General features: G+C 37.9%; 1 protein-coding gene across 8 annotated transcripts in view; it reads right to left on the minus strand.

The window, feature by feature from the left end:
• Positions 1-16746, minus strand: part of LOC126375859 (myotubularin-related protein 4) — a 93511-nt gene that overhangs the window by 54595 nt on the left and 22170 nt on the right. For 2 of the 8 annotated variants that reach the window (XM_050022924.1, XM_050022923.1), the window contains exon 1: positions 1634-1839. The exons of 1 other annotated variant lie outside the window; for it this stretch is intronic. The gene's annotated coding sequence lies outside the window, so the exon portion shown is untranslated. Of the gene's footprint in view, positions 1-1599; positions 1840-16746 lie in introns of those variants that run through there. 5 more of the 8 variants (XM_050022922.1, XM_050022921.1, XM_050022919.1 and 2 more) reach the window with 3 other exon arrangements.

Raw genomic sequence — 16746 nt, forward strand, 5'->3', positions numbered from 1 at the left:
TTTTTTTTTTCACCGGCGATAGAATTTGACTAAGACTAAAATAGGTCTCGTGAAATCAAAAAAGTTCTAGGTGCTATAGTTTTGCCAGGCCGTAGGGTGTCTCCCTGATGCGGAGCAGTTTTCCAAGATGACGTTCCGATCACGCCCCTATACATCAATTTTAGCTCTGAGACATTTTCTGGAAAAACAAAAATTTGTATGGCGGCCATCTTGTTTTTCGGCCATTTTGTTTTTTTTTTTCACCGGCGATAAAATTTGACCAAGAGTATAATAGGCTTCGTGAAAACAAAAAAGTTCCATGTGCGATAGTTTCGCCAGGCTGTAGGGTGTCTCCCTGATGCGGAGCAGCTTTCGAAGATCGAAAAGTATTTCCATACTCAACATGATGTTTCGATCACATTCTTCATACATCATTTTTACCCCCGAGGCATTTTCGGGAAAAACGAAAATTTTGTATGGCGGCCATCTTTTTTTCCCGCCATTTTGATTTTTTTTCAACTACGATAGAATTTGACCAAGAATTAAATAGGTTTTGTGAAAAAAGAATCGTTCCAGGTGCGATAGTTTCGCCAGGCCGTAGGGTGTTTCCCTGATGCGGAGCAGCTATCGAAAACCCAGACATATATTCATACTCCACATGACGTTCCGATCACATTCCTATACATCATTTTTACCCCCGAGGCATTTTCATGAAAAACGAAAAATTTGTATGGCAGCCATCTTGTTTTTCCGCCATTTTGATTTTTTTTCACCGGCGATTGAATTTGACCAAGGTTTAAATATGTCTCGTGAAAACCAAAAAGTTCTAGGTGCTATATTTTTGCCAGGCCGTAGGATGTCTCTCTGATGCGGAGCAGGTTTTCAAGATCGAGAAGTATTTCCATACTCACCAATACGTTCCGATTACATCACCATACACAGTTTTTACCCACGAGACATTTTGTGGAAAAATAAAATTTTGTATGGCGGCCATCTTGTTTTTCCGCCATTTTGATTTTTTTTCACCGACAATAGAATTTGACCAAGATTTAAATAGGTTTTGCGAAAAAATAATTGATCTGGGTATAATAGTTGCGCCAGACTGTAGGGTGTCTCCCTGATGCGGAGCAGTTTTCCATGATCTGGAAGTTTTCCCATACTCACCGGAAGATTTGGATCACATCCCCCATACATCATTTTTACCCCCCGACACTCCTTCTGGGAGAACAACCCTGTCAGTGAGTCAGTGAGTCAGTGAGTCAGTCAGTACATGGGTTTGTAGCTATATATATTATAATATAATTTGAGTCACGGGTTTTGTTTGAAATTAATGTGAGTGCGGAGATAATTCTCTATACGATACCGTTGAAAAGCGAAAACCCGCCATAATGTAACGTGGACGCCACGAGTGCGCCATGTCGCAGCGGCGTGGACTTCTCATTCAATACCATATAAAAAACCATCATAAACACTTGTAACGACACAATATTGACACTCTCGTTTTACAATACCACAGACTGATATATTATCTGACGTAATTCCCACCAACACCATATTATTACTGAGCCATGTGCCGAACACGTCGGCGCTGAGGCTCGCCATACAAATTCCAATGCGGACCTTACAAAACTAGTTGTTTTTTCGTGCACTTTACAATATAATCCATTTATATTTGTCGAAGACTTCGCAAAACCACAAATACGAGAACTGGATGTTGATAAGAGCGCGGATGTGCTGTATATCCATATTATGGTGGAAGGATAGCGGAGTCGCATGGAATATGCGACGAACGCGCGCGGCAGCTGCGAGGCAACTGGAGGCGCGCGAGCCGTGCGCGGGGGAGGGGGCGCGGTGGCGGGAGGGGGGAGGCGTCTGAACCGCGTCTCCGCTCGCTACTAGAGGTTCGTGAATTGTGCAACGTCAGCAGGCGCGTGCGTACTCGTATTTGCCTCATCCATCTGGCGCCCCGACTTCCCCACGATCCTCGGCAAAAACCGAGCCGGTTCACCCGCATCAGTCACGACTAGTGATGGGCAGGGAAAGAAAAAATTGGGTGGGAAAGAAAAAATATCGGGAAAATATGGGAAAATAAAATAAACACCCGAAAAATTCCCGAATCATGGGAAAATATTTTTTATTTAATTATTTTTAATCTTATTATTATTTGTATGTCGTTTCCATGTCTCGGGTCGCGTCTGTCATGGAGTCCCGGACTTTTGGAAGGCGTGCGTGGGGCCGAAGCCAACACGTGGAGTCCCCTTAAGACAATTTACTCTAAATGTGTTGTGACATCAACCGGCGATTATCCCTGTATGCACTATGGGAGTGCACCCAAAGACAATCCCTGCTTCGTGTAGGACTATTGCAGATTATGGGAACAAAAGGAACGGGGCTATTGGGTTGGGGGTTAGTGAACCGGGATACTGGGGCTATGGGGGACTATGGCGCCTGCTCGACCAATTTTAATAACAGAGACACATTGGGCAGGCGGTGACTCGTCACTAACTGGTTGGGTCACCTATCTAGCCGACGCGACTGGACGGCAAGGCAACAACATGGTTGTGAGCATCTCAGGATGTCAAGAGGTGTACACCGCTTTCTGCGAGGCGGTTTACCCGCCTTACCAACTCGCGACTTATGCATCTTTCACTTCCACCCTGCGAGCGTATAGCTCTAACGCCCCACTCTGGCTGGCCAATGAAGGCAAGCCAGAGGTGAGAGTCCTGCGGCCCCCGCTAAGGTCCACTCCGGCCAGCCAGTACTGTCACCATCTTTGTTGCTCTTCTTTGGACTCTCTCGAGTAAAGAGAGATCTCTCTCTAGTAGAGTCCTTCCGATAGTAAAGTCTCCATATTTGAAACCCATGTTCTAACAGCGGTCTGACGTAAGTAAGTTTTGTAAAGCCTAAGAAACAATTCCGTATCTATATGATAAAAAGCTTTTCTAATTATGTATAAGAGGGAGTTATCCTTATTAGTGATTCCAATAATGTGTTCGTTCCACTTTAGATTATGTGTTATCGTTATTATCTGAACATTTTTTACTATGACACCAGAGGTGTATGACCATTAATTTGGCTTTAATTGGATTTTAAAAATCTCGATTTTTCATACATTTTGTAAAAAATAATATTATGTCCGTTGGGAAAAAGAGGTATACAAGCGTATTACAAAGGACCGTTAGAACATTTATTAGTATGGCGCCAAACTTCTATGACCATTATTGGACTTTCAGTTTTGGTTAATATGTTAAAATACCGGCCATCGAAAAAAATATGTCGAATCTGTCTAATAGTTGCTTCTCAATATTTTTTAATAACACCAAACATCTATGACCATTATTTTGACTTTTATTGGAATTTACGTTTTAGTTCGAATGTGAAAAATGCTGACCAGCAAAAATATCATGTTGAGAGTATCGAGTAGATGCCTGTTATATTTTTTTTCTATAGCGCCAAACTTGTATGACCATTAGTTTGGCTTTTAGTGTATTTTAAAAATCTTGATTTCTTATTTATTTTGTATGAAAATAAAGTGCTTTGGGTAAAAAATGCGGTACGGCGGATTACAAAGGACCTTTAGAACATTTAATAATCCGGCGCAAAACATTTTTGACCGTTATGTTGACTTTTTATTCATCTCTCTTTCCGTTTTGGTTCAAATGGGAAAATGTCAGCCAGCGAAACAAATAAGTCAAATCTTTTGGTAAACGACTTGAAACGTATTTTTACGATACTACCAAATGTCGACTTTGGCTTTTATTTGACTTTAAAAAAAACTTGTTTTATACATTTTAACAATGACAACAAGCAGAGCTTTCCCAATGACTAGTTATTAGTCAGATAAATACTTTGTGTTTTTGTTTTGTGTGTTGTTAGGTGAACTTCTATATTAATACTATCTGATTTTAGATATGACGTTGACTGTAGTTTTTGCATTCGACTCAACGTTACGGCCTAAGTTTAGGTTGAATTATGGTATTGATTCACCTTGACCGTAAATGGTTACCACCCTCCAAAGATAAGCTTGCCATCTAGTGACGAAACTCGTATTTTGGCATGACGCCTGAAGTATCTGTTAGGGAAAACAGGAGTCGGGTAGTTGTACTTATAATAAACTTTTTCTATTCTATTCTACTTTGCAAGTATGCCTATCACAATGTCCTGGTGCTACTCGGCCGATAACATAGTACTTACCTCTATCACCCCGCTGTTTATTCCTTGTATACACTTTTCTTTAAAAAAGTAGCTTCTTAAGCGTGTATCACCATCAGGTAAGGTAGTGGTCAAACGTAAACCTATTTTTCAAAAGACGACCACCATATTACGCCTTTAGCAAGATAGTTCCATTATCACTAGATAAAACTTTTTTTTGATTTTTGAAAAATCGAATTAAGTTCAAAATATTGGTCATAGTCGTTTAATGCCATAGTAATAAACATTCTGACGATCCTTTAAATAACGCGCCTGTTGTATTTTATTTTTATACAAAATGAATCAAAAATCAAGTTTTTTTTAAATCCCACAAAAGCCAAACTAATTAATGGTCATACACGTTTTTGTCATAGTTAATAATGTCTCGATAGCTTTGACATGTGTTTTTTGCTGACCGGCACTTTTCACATAGAAACTATAACGTAAAGTCCAACAAAAGTCAAAATAATGGTCATAGACGTTTGGTGCCCTAATAATAAATGGTCAAATGGATAACTTCTAACGGGATATACAAATATTGTTTCATGGCCGGCACTTCACATTTTCACCAAAAATGTATGAAAATTCAGTTTTTTTAATTCGAATAAAACCGAAAATATTGACCCTACAGCTTTGGTGCCATAGTAATAAATGCTCAGACAGATAAGTTCTAAGAATAATACCATTATTGTTACTTGGCTGGCACTTTACATTTTCACCAAAAATGTATGAAAAATACAGTTTTTTAAAATCGAATAAAACCGAAGATATTGACCCTACAGCTTTGGTGCCATAGTAATAAATGCTCATACGGATAAGATCTAACGGAATATAGCAAAATTATTTTTTGGCCGGCACTTTGACTTCTGGGCCGAAATCCGATGATCTCCTTTAGATAAGTTTTTTAAGAGTTCATACGACACTACGACAGAAAATAAATTGGGCATAAGTAGGCATACATTATATTTAAATGGTCTTTGTTGGAAATCCTTACTTTTAATACAAATATATGCGATAAAAAATATTTTCCCTTGAAATGGGAATTTTTCGGGTTTTTTCCCTCAGAATTGGGAAAATTCCCAAAACGCGGGAATTTTCCGGGTAAGAACCCAACACTAGTCACGACCCATGATTCGCACACTGTTTCTTATACAACGTTACATTGTACATAATTGTTTATTATTCGCGAGACGCTAGCCGTTTCTTTTAAACTTTTTCAACCAAGGCTGCTTGTTTTTACTGCACTGGATGGGCGATTAACTAGTAATTTTTCACGCTTGAACAGTTTGCAAAAACGGGTGTAGGTTGGCATGTTTGCACTGTCCGGATGCAAGAAATTGAAGAACTGAAGGATGTAATGCCCTATTGTTGGCAACAGTGAGGCCATTGTTTCTTTTGAAAACGAAACGTGTATGCGAATGTTTTTTCAACAAAGATTGTCATCGGACAGGTTGATCGAAAAATTGTGTCATATATGAAACTAATAATACAATAGGTTTGACATTATGACTATCGTAGAGTCGATATTGTAATAAGAGGCACATTTAAATATTGTGATTTCAAATAATAATAACATTAACAACACACATTATCTATTTGGATTCAGTCAAGATGTAAATGTATTGAAATACGACAATATTGATGAGATACTCGCTCCCCATGTGAATAGCATGATCAAATTCAAAAATACATATATCCGGATGGACTCCTTAGGAAGACGAGAAGACTTGCAATGAAGATCGACATTTCAAGGACCGCTCTTCAAAAACAAAATTCAAAGCAATTACTGACGTAAATAAAGCTACTAACTACCTCCGAGGTCCAGTGGTTGAGCGCTGGGCTCACGATCCGGAGGTCCCGGGTTCGATTCCCGGTGGGGACATATCACAAAAATTACTTTATGGTCCCTAGTTTGGTTAGGACATTACTGGCTGATCACCAGATTGTCCGAAAGTAAGATGATCCGTGCTTCGGAAAACACGTTAAGCCGTTGGTCCCGGTTGCTACTTACTGATGTAAGTAAGTAGTCGTTCTATGAGCCATGTCAGGGGCCTTTGGCGGCTCAATAGTAACCCTGACACCAGGGTTGATGAGGTTGGTCCTCCACCTCACAACCCACACGATAGAAGAAGAAGAATAAAGCTATTCGTAATTTAAGAATCAAGACATTGTATGAATATTGTATGTGATATACAATTGATGTTGAAGACTGCATAGCTCTTGAGAATAACTTTAACGAAGGGTAACGGTTCAAGGCTAGTGCTTTCCTATAGAGTGGTGAGTAATAACATAAGAATGTGGCTGGCTACAGTAGGACCATTAAGGAATTTTAACTTCATTGGACACGATGATATGGAAACCGCGAAGGTTTTTAAATCCACTATGAGATCCGTAACAAGTATCGATATGTTTGCAGATCTTTTGTCTATTAAACCGTTCCAAAGCGCATTCATCGCTGAAATCACAATAAATAAACGTCAAAAAAAAACCAACGAATTGCAAAAAAAATAAATTTCAATTCTAATTTGTCCCGTTTCATAGGGAAGCGGTATGTACCCAGTAGTAAGGGTTTGTTTATTATTTATTTATGGTTCCAAAACTTGAAGGAAAACCGTTGTAAAATCCATACTTTATTGTTCAACTACTAAGTCTGGAAAACCGGGTCCTACAAGGGTAAAAATAGGCTTCAACAGGATTGTGATTGCAGATTAATTTAGATATTATAAGACGAGGTTTATTTTAAGAGACATTATAGCAGCATCTTGGCCGGGAGTTGCAATCATGCGCTTGTATTACATAAGTTTTTGCGTTGCAAATTACGATTTAAAGCATTGTGAATGTTGTTATGCAGCCGGCTTTCAGTTAAATGGTATGTGCCATGCTTATCGGTTCTGTTGAAGGCCATCCACGGCATGGCTTGCACGTGGACCAGGTCGCCATAGAGACAAAATAATAATGGCATAACTCGACGGTTGCGAAAACAATATTGCTTTCCGTTAGCGTTTCCGAAGGCTGTAACAGGCCGATAAAGCGCAATATCGTACAAATGCCAAGTTTATAGAAATACCCGGAAGCAGACAGAAAACTCGGAAGATACTTTTGAAGGAATTGTAATTGGAAAATTGACGCATTTCGAAAGGGATGATTATTTTAGTTAGAATTCACCAGAGATCAGGTTAACTTTTGATTAGGTAAACAAAAGGCAGGCTACACACAGACGGGGTATCGTATTATACACCTGGCCCTTTTTCTAGAATTAAAACCAGATGCAAATAATAATTACAGAAATATCCAAACTCTGGTAATAGTTTGGATCAGGAACCAAGTCTACCTAAGAAAATATGATATTGCTTTTTCCGGGAATTTTTGAAATGGTTGACTACCTCAGTTTCAGGATTTACTTATCTAACTTTCTGCACGTACTTATAAAATACAATTGCAATATATCAGTTCAGTTGCTTGAAGAAGAATTTATAACCGGTTGCTGCATCAATCCAAGATACAAAATCTAGTGGGCCACGCAGGGAATATAAGCATTCATGCACATGTATGAATGTATGTAAAGCTAATTACAACAGCGAACGAGGACACGCAAAAATAAAGTCCGGGCAGGCAGACAATAAAGAAATAAAGAAGCATCGCGTTTTCAGCGTAGCGAGATTAATTTTCAATGTCAGCCCCATGTGTTTTAAGTGAACATCGCTTAGTTTGATTGTCAATTCTGATCTTATTGTTGGTGGTAATATAATGGAAGGTAGACGAGCAGCAATGGAAGGTGTGCATTGTTAAATGTCCAGAGAACCGATTGAACGATAAAGGTCTCGACAGATCAGTGGTGGGCGGCGGCGGCAGCGCCACCCACGTGTGTCGGCGCCGCTGAAATATGTAGTTGCTGTATTTTGCACACAATAATGGAACATAATGGTTGGCTGTTGCAGTTGACGTGTGGTTTCAATTTAAAATAATGACAATACATTAAAAATGACTGCCGTTTAGAGCCCGAACAAACAAGCTTTTTATTATTTTTATTGAGCAGCATTTTAAAGTGCTGGCAGAGGAAAACCTATCTAATGTTTTTATTTTTCAAAGTAAGACCAGATACAAACTGTACATCTACAGGAAACAGTGAGCACGGAAACATTTGCGGTTGAAAGCAATTGTCTTTCTCAAAGAGCGTCTGAACTTCTGAAGCAAACGTTCTTAACGTTGTAAGTGGTTCCAGTACTTACAACGTACATTTCCAGCTGTTACTAGCTGGGAAATCATTTTCAACAGAAAAAACAAAAACATCAAGGATTTCCAAGTACACATTCGCTTTTATGATCTCTGTGCTAAAATACATTATGACAAATGTTTTTATTTTTGTTGCAATAACGTGTGCGGACTTTAAAATAATATTACGATGCTAATGTCATGTTAATATTAAAACTGACCCAAATTGATAGAAATTAATACAAACCCGAAGCCATTTTGGTCTTCTTTATTACCTATTAAGCTTTAGCCGATTATTATCTATACACGTCCATTATTTCAGACATGACGTGATCCTTTAATTGAGTTCCTCATGTCCGGGATGATAAGCTTTATGGAACATTCCAAGTATTTTTTGCGTCCTTGACCATGCTTTGACCGTTTTAAGATGACCTTCTATGTGAATATTTATGTTATTAAGTTGATAACGTGGAGCTCGGATCCTAATTTGTGTTGTGATCGCCGGAAAATTGGCTATATTTGAGGTTCATCGGCCCTGAAACAAATGTACGGCTTTGTGGTTTATTGGTTTAAACGTGAATTCTGGAAGATTCCACAATTACTTTTATAATTCACGTAAAACTCTCTTCTATCTTTCTTATTTTCTCGTTTTCATTATTATCCTGACAGTAAATAAACTCTTTTATTAAAGAGCGTTTCCAAATATTTTTTTTTCTTTAAGGCTATTTGATTTACAATGGTTTAATTACGATTGCGAATTTTGATGACATATTTTTATAAGATTATTAAAAAGGACGGTGATAGTAAAGATAAAGATGTTGACCCCGTCTATGAACATAAAGTAAAAAATCTACGTCAATAAAACTTTCATACCGATACCGATTTTAGTATTCAAATCCATTAGCTTTCTATTTCTACAACACAAATAGTTTACCAATAGTCCGTACCTATGCAGCCCTGATTCAATACAGGTTAACCGTGTACTATTCCGTGTTGGACCACCGTAAACCACCGTTGAATTGCGGCGTAGGAACATTGCCATAAATCTAGGCACACCCAGACTAGTCTAGGCAGTCGTGAAATTGGGGCAGGAAAATCGATACGCTCGGGATCCTACACAACCGCCCACGTCGACTTACTACGACTTACTATTGTGGACGCGAGTGTTTATTGTACTAGTATTTACTAGCTTTCAACTTCAAAGGTAACGTCAACTGGGTACGTTTCGCTTTAATAAAGCTTCCTCTCTGGAGATTTGTTCACCAGTTTTATTGGGTCACTCGCGAACAGCTTAGCTATCTGGGATAAAAATGCAGAATGTACCCTGCTGCATATTAACGATGCACATTTTAGTTCTTAAGGTGAGCTCCATATCTCATTGAGCGTAGATCCGTAATTATGGAAAGTAATTCTATTTACTGTTGTAAACGCACAAGATGCAACGCTTAGAGATAACTTAGTTTATGTTGCGCCTACTTTGTAACACGATGTGTTGTGTATGTAAACATAAAAACGATTAGCGGATTCGCAAAGACCTCTGTTGAGGACATCCATACTGCATCCAGGGTCGCCATTTCCGCTTGCGCTTCCGTAAACAACGCAGCCTCCTCGCCAGGTGCGTCTTATTCACCTGACATTGCAACAGGCTCTTTACGTTTCTGGCAGTGTACTACTTAGTAAGGGAAACTGATCTCTAGATAGTGAGATAATAAGATCCCGAGTTCCGAGTCGACCGCAATTCCCGATGCGGTAGACAAAGCCAGGAAACAATTTGTAGCCACTTTTGGTATTGTAACTTGAGATAAATATTGTATACTCTATTTCTGTCTTATCTGTAATTTTAGGGACTTTTACGTCTAGACGTAAGGCTCTAGGATTCTAGAATCTATTCAGTAGAATTTCGGTCAAGATACAATGGAATCTAGAGATCTTCTTCTATCGTGTGGGTTGTGAGGTGGATGATCAACCTCAATAACTTTAAGAGAATCGGGCACTTTACTAATAATATTATTTATCTATTCTTTTTTGTTTTTCAGAACAACGTAAAGACTCATCTTTGCCCAAATGTTATTTAAATACGTTGTTAATTTATGATGCTCTGGTACTGTGTGCATTCAATTTACATACTAACGCCTTGAAACACAATGATTGTGTGAAAATTTGCATTGAAAATTGGTCGAGTATTGGGTACAGACAGACAACAGGTGTAACTCGCCGTAAAACGTGACTCTGTTTAATTTCGAAAAACTGCATACATTTGCACTTATTAAAAATTTACAACAAGTCTTTGTAAACTGAGCAAAATGGCCCAGTAATATTTCTACAAAGATAAAGTATGTTATTAATTTTCCAATAGGATTCTAGTCGACTATTAGAGTCGGGCCTTATTAGGACTTGTCTAATGCCATCTGATCACTAGCCGTGGCTGTAAAATGGAAAATAATTACGGCACGCTATATATTGTTTTCTCTTTAATAGCCACTTAACTGGTTTACCTTAACAATTATTTGTTCTCTACCCACGCCACTCTATCTTTTGTTAAATTCGTTGTACTCTAGTTATTATGTCATTAAAGTTTGCCATTTTCTCATCTACTTTTATTTTCTTCAAGACTTTGGCGTAAGTTTCCCGTAGCAAAAGCGACTTAGGTAGCGTAAATCTCGGAACTGTTGTGTCAACTTACGTTTCATAAGATTGTTTATCCTCGGACTTGTTTGCTTTGTGCAATCTCTTGTTTATCGTCGGTACTTTTCTGTATTGCAGAATGAGTGGTTTGTGTATTATCCACATTTCTTAACGCTTTTTCTTTGTTACTGTTACGTACTTCACTATTGTATATTTTTCGAGAGTTTCTTGAAATTGTCATTTATTTTAAATTTCAAAGCGTTTGATTAGTTATTGGCTAATCTTTTAAATTGATTAGGGTGATCAAATTTTATTAAAAAAGGCGTACATAATTTGGTACACCTTTATTGGATTATTTTGATCCATCGTCAGCTAAAATAATGAAAAAAATGCATTGAATTAATTCAATTTCAGATGACGGCCAAAAAATAGCGAGTCATTTTAATTTTATATCCAATTTCTTATTCATGGAGCGCTTAAGGCTAAAGTATCGATTGTATAAAATAATGCAAAAAGCTCTCTATCTATATACTGATTTCGTAAGACTGGGAATTTTCCCGCCCATCACTTTCTCAATTCTCACACTACTTAATCGGACATCTTGTCAACTTATTGAATGATTTCTCAGGAAGTTGACATTTGCATATAATTTGCAGGCATTGCGACGCACTTTAGCGTCTATGGTAAAGATAACAAGAATTGGAAGAGCATAATGAGGTGCAAATGTGTGGTGTTGCGTGATTCCCACTCCCATGAGAAGGTTTTGCATAGAGCCATTGTTTAACGTGACTAGAGCAAATTGGTTTTAGTCTACAGTTCATTTAGAGGTTCGACATTAATAGTATCTTTGGCCACTAAGATGGGAAAACTATGTAATTATTGGTCTCTGTGTTGTCTGTTAAATTATTACATTAAGCTAAGCAAAAACATCACTAAAGAAAATATTGGTGCGGGTATTATACATTACGTATTTTACATTTCCGTAATTTTCAGATCCTGTTGGCGATTGGATATTTTGCAATTTCCTTTTCATCTTTTATCTTTTCCTTTGACACGATCGTGTATTGAGATATTTTTCCTAATAGGTTTACTTTATATTAATTGAAACTATATTATATTTATACTAATTGAAACACAGCAGGGGAGTATTGTTGACAACATACTAGAATTATTTTTGTCCTTCCCCTTAGACGGGGCGATGTGACGCCTACGTGCCGACTCACGCGTTTATCTACACGTATTCTAGTATTCTTCAATTTTGTTTTTCATTTGCACGTCGAGTAATAAGGCCAAGGTATAAAAACATTTGCATCTATATCAAATTTGTCTAAGGGATGAGTCACTCTCTCGACCTCACTACAAAAATCCGCAAGTAAATAAGTGATGCCAATTTTCATTGACCTGAAACATTCTGCTGGATTGCGTAATAAGGATCGGGAAGGTTTCCTATTTCCTCGGCTACAAATAAAATTGGGAATACTATACTATATTTAAAGCGTTTGACCATTTCAAACGATATTTATTCTTTTGTAAATTTCAGCTTTACCTTCTACGTTACCTTTACTTAAATGTAATATATCTTCTGTGTTCCTGTTTATATGTTTTGTATACGTAAAGCGTTTGTCCGACATTGTATACGTAACGGAAATTTTGAGTTTTCCTTACGATTCAAGTTTGGGTCAATATAACAAAAACTGTTTAACTGAATTGGAAGTTGCTGCAGTATGGAATTTTGTTCAACATGATTTTAGTTTATGTTTTCTCATCAACCATGCCTATAAATTGCAATGATACGTACAAACAAACTAGACTAGGCATTTATTATGTCGTTGTTGGGGGTATGTATTTTCACAACATTCTACCTGTGAACCTAACATCGAGCACCGTACTCGAGGGTTGTTATTCATTTAGTTCAAAATTCTAGCGACCGTTACATTTAAATAAATATATTGCATGCTTCATTACATGTCAAACACTATCTAATCGCCAACTATTACAAACCTTTTAATTGCCTCCATTCAAGCAATGAGAGAAGACTGTTATTATGTACAGTCTTCTGTTTTGCGGGTTGCGGCCAAACACCATTCACTATTATGGCGCCCGTGGCACTTCCCATGGGCCGTTATCAATCGCCGAATTTCGTCGGCCTTGCCCTACTCGCGTACGTGCGCAGCGCCACGCTTCCATCTCTCGCCGTCCCTCTCTGGAATGTTCTTTGACGTTTGTTTATTTGGGTCAGTCAGCTGTGCCAGTGGCCACTGCAGTCAACCCACTATTAATTTTTTACATTGATATCGCCCAAAATTAACCTTTAATCGATTTGGAACACTTTAATTCAGTCGCGTGAGGTGCTAACACGTTTGTTACTGTTTGTATTTCGATACCGCTGGAATTCACAGTTTTAAGATAAGCGTTTGACAGACTGAAACACATTCGAAAGTAGGATAGTTATATAAGTGTGTACTTATCCATCGTTATCTCGACTAGTGAGTGAAGGTGAAACAGAAATAAAATAGTAATTATCAATTTGTAAACATAACATTGACGCACAAGTGTAAAATAGTTTATAGTTTCAAATATTATCTTTGTACATTTTATGAGACGGTAACAGTAACAATAAATTATCAATTGCTTTACGTACAATACCGTAAACAGTAATAAGTTCAGCGGGGTGGCCTATTGAAAATAGATTGCAATATTTTGCAATAAATTACAAGAAATTTAATTTGTAACAACACTACTCAGGTAACGTTCTCCTGTTAACATTTATATATTGTAAGGATAAGAACTATTGTAAGTATTTCTGCAATATATCGCTTTACATCTAAATGTGTAGGTAGTCTAGTATGGTTTCGTATTTCACTACCAACCACGGTAACAACTTTAAAAAAAATGCAATTGTGTGGATACAACAAAGACCCATTCATTCTTTAATAGAATTTGTAAGTGTGGGATTCCCTGAGGGTAAAACTTTTTCTTAGAAATAGACGTGGACTTCTTTCGGGTGTTTCCCAAGGACGAGTATTATCTACCCTCGCCTCGCTCATATTCCTTTAATAACAATGTTGGTTGACATCGAAAACGATCAAGTGACGTTCGAATTTATGTGCAATAAAAAGTTATAATTATTTTTTGTTATAAACTTTTGTTTGACAAAAACATTCAAAAGCATAACACCGAGTAAATTATTCTCGTCTTTTCGCAGTCTGTCCTATCGTGTATTTTCTTTTTTTGTGACACTGACAGAATTGTGATAACACATAAGCTATAAATCGAGAATTGAATACCTTTGTTAATTAATTCCATTATCATTTTGGAAGTTACCCGTTCTCACGGGTTTAACATGACAACTTGCATGTTTTGCATTTTTGTAAAGGTTAATCACATTGCGAATTTAAATTAAAACAGTTTTTTATTGAATTCATTTACACGGTCTTTAGTATTTGACTCATTCATTCTCTTATTAAACCTCGATGAGTTTTTAATTGCGGTTTTATTATTAACTTACAAAACACCTCGCTTTACACAGACACTACACATTGATGTTATCGTACAGGCGCACCTGTTTGTGTTTCGCCTGACGCCATTCGATAGAAGACTAAATTATGTCCGAGGGAGGGTGAGGTAAATCTAGCTCAGACGTTGGTGGGGAGCGGAGAGTTGCCGTTCTTTACGTAGTATTATTCCTTATTCTATGCTGCAGGGGTAGCCATAGAATGCTTACTTATTCTATGAGCGGGTTGTGAGGTAGATCACCAACCTCATTAACCCTTGTCTCAAGGTTATTATTGAGCATCCAAAGTGTTTACTGCGATACAGGTAGCCGAATTTTACGCGGATGAAGTTTGCGGTCGGCAAGCTAGTCTCGATATAATTCGTACAATCGGCTACAAAGATATTACAACTAAGCATTAAGCCATATACTATAACCACGACATACGGTCACGAGTACTAATATGTATACACTTTGCAACCATGTCACATTAACTTTTTTGACAATGTAAACCGTAAGCCTCATTAAATGTCAAATATGATAGTGCGACAGGGTTCTAAAGTGGCTACATGATATTGCTCATGACTGTACATTGGTCCTTAGAAAAGGTTTAGTACGATCTACTCTAAACCGGCGTGCGTGTATGAAACGATTGACGTATGTGGAAGAAGCAAGAGTGTGTTAGGATCGAAGTAAATGAAATTTCTTAATGTCTGCTTATCTGAGTGGGAAATAGGCGTGAGTTATGTATGTAAAACCAAACTTAACTGTGTTTCTACGCAGTTGCGTTAGTTAATCCAGCAAGTATCGGTGATAATACATGTAGGTAACAGGTCTACTTGTATGGCATCGTCGCGTGTGGGCGTGCGTGTTGTCCACACCTCATTGCGTTTATTTACCATTATTCAGGCGGTTTCGTGGTTTCAATCGGATTATATCAATTGGTTGTCTATATTTAGGTGTTTATTGTAAAGGTTTTTTTTTATTTTACGTCAAAATTCGGCAGCGACAAACTCGAACAGTTAGAGATTATTTTGTTTTTTAGGCGATTGCGGCAACCACCGTTCTACACGCCCTATATGGAGTATTGAAGGCGATTACTCCACCGACAAGAGCGCAGCTCTTAAATAAAGAGAGAGAGACAGAGAGATATATTTTCCTAAAAAGTTGCAAGCTCCAATATAGACTCGCCTCCAAAAAGGTTGATATTCCCCTTAAAAGCCCATAAAGGTAACCGTCTACCCGTCCATCTCCAGAAAGCATTTCACTTTTGTCACGTCAGCTCTGTAACGTAAGTGTTATTTGCCCAACCCACAGATCATAGAAACAACGGGGATATGCCCTCAGCACTGAATGAGGGAGTATCCTGGCTACATTCCTAAAAAAACCTGTAGATGGCGCTGTACAGCTTTGTCTTCGTTTAACCTTCTTATTTCATGGATAACATACATATTATGCATCTTTAATCTTTGTTTTTGGGTATGATGACCTTTCTTATTACAGCCAGGCGCAACACATCTTCCACCCATTATTTTTCTGATCAAAATAAAGAGAAGCAATATAGGTAGCAACATCATTTTATATATAATGTGATCCAAATATCAAGCAACAATTATTTTTATATATGCTTCTGCTATTATTACATTGTATTTTTGAATAATTATGTATCCGAGTAATGAGAAAATAGGTGGTAGCGGTGGTAGCCCAGTTGGTAGAACGCTTGTCTCTCACTTTGAGGTCGCAGGATCGAATCCAGCACCTAAACCAATGATTGTCGAATTTGTTTTCGAATTCATGTTTGGACCTGACATGTTTGTTTGCGTAGCAACATGCGCTAGTTGTGGTAGTTTTATAATACGACTGTTGCCTCATACAATATGATCATTTTGTGCATATTCGGTCCCAACGGCTATGCTCCCACGGTATCTCTCTGTAATAAGAACTCTTTGGTTCAGTCAGTCGTCCGTAATGAGGGCAGACATTTGTCCTTGACCTGTGACGGGTGACGGGGGGAGGTGAACACACCTCCCCCCGTCTGAGTCCACTCCAGAGACATATTTAGGGACTTTGAAGGGAAGATGTTCATCGTAAAAGATGAATATTCGGAAGCATAATGTGTTGGTAATTTACCAGACTTGCACCAATGAATTAATTTATCTTCAATGTAGTTTTCACTATCACAATTGGCTCGACCATTACAGACGGCCATACGTTTCCCACCTATCACGTTGGTCTTGTTAGACGAG

The sequence above is a fragment of the Pectinophora gossypiella genome, chromosome 20 (assembly GCF_024362695.1).
Source record: "Pectinophora gossypiella chromosome 20, ilPecGoss1.1, whole genome shotgun sequence".
Taxonomy (NCBI): domain Eukaryota; kingdom Metazoa; phylum Arthropoda; class Insecta; order Lepidoptera; family Gelechiidae; genus Pectinophora; species Pectinophora gossypiella.